This window comes from Phyllopteryx taeniolatus, chromosome 17 (assembly GCF_024500385.1).
Source record: "Phyllopteryx taeniolatus isolate TA_2022b chromosome 17, UOR_Ptae_1.2, whole genome shotgun sequence".
Lineage (NCBI taxonomy): Eukaryota > Metazoa > Chordata > Actinopteri > Syngnathiformes > Syngnathidae > Phyllopteryx > Phyllopteryx taeniolatus.
This window is the reverse complement of record NC_084518.1, coordinates 14,248,785-14,254,821: the sequence shown is the minus strand read 5'-3', so window position 1 is coordinate 14,254,821 and position 6,037 is coordinate 14,248,785.

Sequence of the window (6,037 nt, the reverse complement as noted above, 5' to 3'; positions counted from 1 at the left end):
ACAGAGACAAAACTAATGCAGGTCAGAAGAGCCAAACAAGCTGCTTTGGGTACAGTAAATGCAGAAACAAACATTTGCATTTGTAGTGAAAACTGAATTCATTTCAGTAGTTTCATTCAAAAAGTTAACATCATATATTCTGTAGATTCACTCGTTAGCACATCTGCTACACAGTTCTGAGTTTAAGTGTTTGAATCTCAGCACCACCAGGCTTCCTGTGCAGAGTTTGCATGTTCGTCACATGCATGTGTTGGTTGTCTCCTCGTTAGCCGGCTTCCTCTCACATTCCAAAAGCATCCATTTTAGATTTATTGAAGACTCTAATTGCCCATGGGTGTGAATGTGAATTTTTTTTGTTTTTTTTTTGGTCTATATGTGCCCTGTGATTGGTTGCTCATCAGTCCAGGGTGTAACCCACCTCTCTCCCACAGTCAGCTGATAGGATAGGCTACTTACTGCTCACCGGAGACCCTAATGTGGACAATTGATATAGAAAATGGATGGATGGAGGGAATTTTTTAGGACTTATTTGTATTCTTTTCCTTCATTTATTGTGCTTAACACTAGCACAATCACTAAATTGATTTGACCTCACTCAAAAACCTCACAGTCCCAAAAAGGCATAATTCATATGCTGTGAAACATTAACAAGAGTTATGGTCCTCCATTCCTGTCTTCTTTGAAATTTGGGCTACCCATGCAATTTATAAGGGAACAAATGTTTTTTTGTTAGGTTTTTTTTAACATGATAGAATTTTTTTTTCATTTAAAACTGTTATTTATTTATTTCATTGTGTATATATGTATAAAGGCGAAGCTCTCGATTTACCGGTCGATCTACGTTCCTACCCTCACCTATGGTCACGAGCTGTGGGTCGCGACCGAAAGAACAAGATCCAGGATACAAGCGGCCGAAATGAGTTTCCTCCGCAGGGTGTCCGGGCTCTCCCTTAGAGATAGGGTGAGAAGCTCTGTCATCTGGGAGGATCTCAGAGTAGAGCCGTTGCTCCTTCACATTGAGAGGAGCCGATGAGGTGGCTGGGGCATCTGATTCGGATGCCTCCCGGACACCAACCCGGTGAGGTGTTCCGGGCACGTCCCACCCGGAGGTGACCCCGGGGACGACCCAGGACACGCTGGAGAGACTACGTCCTTCGGCTGGCCTGGGAACGCCTCGGGATCCCCCCGGAAGAGCTGGATGAAGAGTCTGGGCGTCTGTTGGATTTATTTTACCCAACATTATAAAAAATAGACACAAAAGGAATGAAGACGCTGGTTTCTTTTTCTCATGAGGAGGGCGTATGGGAGATTGTTCAGATCACAGCCTCTCAACACGCTCTAAACAATCTCTCCCGTCGCTCCTGCATTTATTTGAAAAATAGGGAGGTTTCTAAGTTTACAAGACACAACACAAAATATTTGAAAATAGGTGGGTTTTTCCCAGACATAATGTTCTAAGCAATAAGACACAACACAAAAAATTGGACCAACACCTGTCACGTCCCCGACCACATCCGATCACGTCCTTGGTCCAGGCGCCCTTCCATCGGATGATGCTGAGTCATCTTTTTGAAGGCGAGACATCTAAAATTGTCCATATGCTAATGCAAGCTAAGCAAATAAATGATAACTTCTAAAATATATTTAACAGCGTCCCTGCTAAAACTACTGCCCCCACGACCCGACCTCGGATAAGCGGTAGAAAATGGATGGATGTATGTGTATGTACAACCCCAATTCCAATGAAGTTGGGACGTTGGGTTAAACATAAATAAAAACAGAATACAATGATTTGCAAATCATGTTCAACCTATATTTAATTGAATACACTACAAAGACAAGATATTTAATGTTCACACTGATGAACTGTATTGTTTTTAGCAAATAATCATTAATTTAGAATTTTATGGCTGGAACACGTTCCAAAAAAGCTGGGACAGGTGGCAAAAAAGACTGAGAAAGTTGAGGAATGCTCATCAAACACCTGTTTGGAACATCCCACAGGTGAACAGGCTAATTGGGAACAGGTGGGTGCCATGATTAAGTATAAAAGGAGCTTCCCTGAATTGCTCAGTCATTCACAAGCAAAGATGGGGGCGAGGTTCACCTCTATGTGAACAGGTGCGTGAGAAAATAGTCGAACAGTTTAAGGACAATGTTCCTCAACGTACAATTGCAAAGAATTTAGGGATTTCATCATCTATGGTCCATAATATCAAAACGTTCAGCGAATCTGGAGAAATCACTGCATGTAAACGGCAAGGTCGAAAACCAACATTGAATGCCTGTGACCTTCGATCCCTCAGGCGGCACTGCATCATAAACCGACATCAATGTGTAAAGGATATCGCCACATGGGCTCAGGAACACTTCAGAAAACCAATGTCAGTAAATACAGTTCGGCGCTACATCCGTAAGTGCAACTTGAAACTCTACTATGCAAAGCAAAAGCCATTTATCAACAACACCCAGAAACACCCCCGGCTTCTCTGGGCCTGAGCTCATCTAAGATGGACTGATAGAAAGTGGAAAAGTGTTCTGTGGTCCGACGAGTCCACATTTCAAATTGTTTTGGGAAATTGTGGACGTCGTGATAACCCAGCTATCATCGGGCAGGAGGCGGGGTACACCCTGAACTGGTTGCCAGCCAATCGCAGGGCACACATAAACAAACAACCATTCGCACTTATATTCACACCTATGGGCAATTTAGAGTTGTCAATTAACCTAGCAAGCGGCACGGTGGCCGACTGGTTAGAGCGTCAGCCTCACAGTTCTGAGGTGCGGGGTTCAATCCCCGTCCCCGCCTGTGTGGAGTTTGCATGTTCTCCCCGTGCCTGCGTGGGTTTTCTCCGGGCACTCCGGTTTCCTCCCACATCCCAAAAACATGCATTAATTGGAGACTCTAAATTGCCCGTAGGCATGACTGTGAGTGCGAATGGTTGTTAGTTTCTATGTGCCCTGCGATTGGCTGGCAACCAGTTCAGGGTGTACCCCGCCTCCTGCCCGATGACAGCTGGGATAGGCTCCAGCACGCCCGCGACCCTAGTGAGGAGAAGCGGCTCAGAAAATGGATGGATGGATGGAATTAACCTAGCATGCATGTTTTTGGGATGTGGGAGGAAACCGGAGTGCCCGGAGAAAACCCACGCAGGCACGGGGAGAACATGCAAACTCCACACAGGCGGGGCCGGGGATTGAACCCTAGTATATATATATATATATATATATATATGTGTGTGTGTGTGCTGTATATGATGATCAAAGACATAACTTCTGAGAGCTTTGCCATTCATGTTTTTGCACATATTTTCATTGCATTCATACATGAATAGGAATGTGTTTGCATGCTGACATTTGGCAAGAAGCTTTTTAAGATCTTGGGTGGGTGGCTGGCGGATTATTTTTAGTGCTGGTGCAGTTCGGTGAGCAGAACCCAGCCGGTACCAGATGATGCCTACTAATTTATGAGCTGTGTAGCGGCACTGTGAAAGGGTGACAAAGAATGTCATTAATTGAGTGTAAATGTTCTCTACAAATATGAGCAGCCATGCCTGCTGGCTTCTGCGTATTTGTGTCCTCTCTCATGAACATACTTGTAGTTTATACACAAACTGCAAAAAAATGATCTACATTTATTATAAAACACTTTGAGTCATCACTGACTCGCTACTTGATACTGGGTAGGCGGAGAGCGAAACCTTAATTGAGGATACATACAGGTCATGGAATGAAATGAGGGCTTGCTGCAATAAAAGAAATTCAATATTTAAATCCATTCATGCAGTCAAGCAGTGGCGGCGGGATTACAGCAGTGATGCCACAAAAGAAGGCAATTATGAGCGCGTACGCTGCCCTAAATTCAATTACCCTCTCCAGCTCGTTTCTTTTTTTTTTCATAAAGTGTATTAAAAAGATGTAAGACGTGCTCCTCAAGTGAATAGATGATTAAGAGTGTGAGAAAAGATGAAGGCTTCACAGTTCCGCATATGGCACCACTGCCATCTTGTCCTACTTGTTATCCAGAAAAAGAGTTAATTTAGGCCTGAAGTATGGTATCAATGCAATGTAGTAAAGTACAAATAATGTTGTGTATTAATTTTGTGATCACATCACTCTTAATTATTTTAGGCTGGCCACTCCTGGGAAAGTTCACCACTGCTCCATGCTTTCACCATATGAGGGTTATGGCTCTCACCGTGGTTCGCTGGAATCCTAAAGCTTTAGAAATGGCTTTGTAACACTTTCCAGATTGATAGATTAATTAATTAATTTATTTATTTATTTCTAATCTGATGAATTTCTTTGGGTCATGGCATTTTGTTGCAGCTTTTTGAGATTTCCGAATTTGGTGTGGTTAGTAAAAATTAACCAAAATATGTGATTAGCCATACTTATTTCATTATTTAACAAAGGCGGCCATTACTTTTTCACACAGGGCCAGGTAGCTTTGAGTAAAAAAATGTTCCTTTATAAAATCACCATTTTATAAACAGCATTCTAAATTTACTTGGGTTATCTTTGTCTGATATTTACATTTATTTGATGATGTTAAACATTAAAGTGGGAAAACTATGCAAAAATATAAGAATTTGAGAAGGGGGCCAATACTTTTTCCTGGCTCTGTACAGTACATATAAATATATTGTATATAGGTGTGTATAAACAAATTTGTGTGTGTGTGTGTGTGTGTGTGTGTAAAGTGGATATAAAAAGTCAACACACACCTATTCAAAGCCAGGTTTTTGTGGTATTAAAAAAAGGAGACTAAGATGATTCATTTAAAAACTTTTTTACACCATTAATTTGGCCTATAACTTGTACAACTCAATACAAATGTTTTAAAATATTTTCCAGAGAGGTGTTAAAAATAAACAACTATGATAATGTGGTTGCACAAGTGTGCATACTGTCAGATGGGACTACTTCTTAGTAGTCAGAAGTTACTTCTTACTACTACTCTCAGTGTGCAACTGGAGATGTGTCTGTGTTCAGAATGAACCGGTCACAATCAAACTTATGTTGAATGGGTGTCAGCACACATCTCCCACCAATTAAAGGTAGGAGATGATTAACCCCAAAAGTTCAGCTGTTCTAGTCAGCTTTTTTTCTGGCATTTTTGTTGTCACATCCTACAGCACAAGCCATGGTCCGCAGAGAGCTTCCACAGCCTCAGAGGGAAGTCAGGAGAAGGGTACAAAAAAATTTCCACAACATTAAATATACCATGTAACGCAGTAAAGACAGTCATCGATTGAAGGAAATATGGTACATGAAAAAAAATTGATGAACAATGAGAAGAAAACTGGTCAGGGAGGCGGCCAAAAGGACGACAGCAACATTGAAGGAGCGCAAAACTCACCGCAGCTCTGCTTACCTTTTGGTTTTGATATGATAGCAGGGGCTTTGCACCCGTGTGGGATGTGGCCGTTACATCTGTGTGATAATGTTTCAGACTGTTTAGTTTGGCTGCCGGATGCTTGAAAATGGTTCTGCATCTTCACCTAGTTTAACTTCCAAGTCACAGGTGGAGGCAGGTTTTATTATTAATTAGTCCCACTGTTACATAACAGTGGGAGGGATGTGCAGAAGGATCAATCTCTTGATTGAGCAATTTCTCTTTTACTTAGGTCGGCAGGCACGCCGGAGACCCAACTATTTGCATACAATACGAGCACTAAAAAATATACATATATCAATTAAATAAAAAATTCCCCCCCCCCCCGGGTATTGCCCCTACTGGATGCTGTTTCAAAATACAGAATCTGATTGTTTCTATTGGAACAGTACATTTACATTAACATCCCAGTGCTGGTCTTTGTCACTTTTCTGTGCTGTATGCTATCTCTGCCATTCCTTCCCATGATGTCTTATGCTGAGCAGAGCACATCATCACATGCCAGCATCAAAAAGCTGGGACCTGCCTGCAGTGTTTGCTAGCGGTGCTGTTCTGCTCAAGAACTGTGATTGATCATCTCTTCAGCTTCCTTGTGACAAAAAAAGATTACCTTTGCTCAGGCCGTAAGCTCAGCAGCAT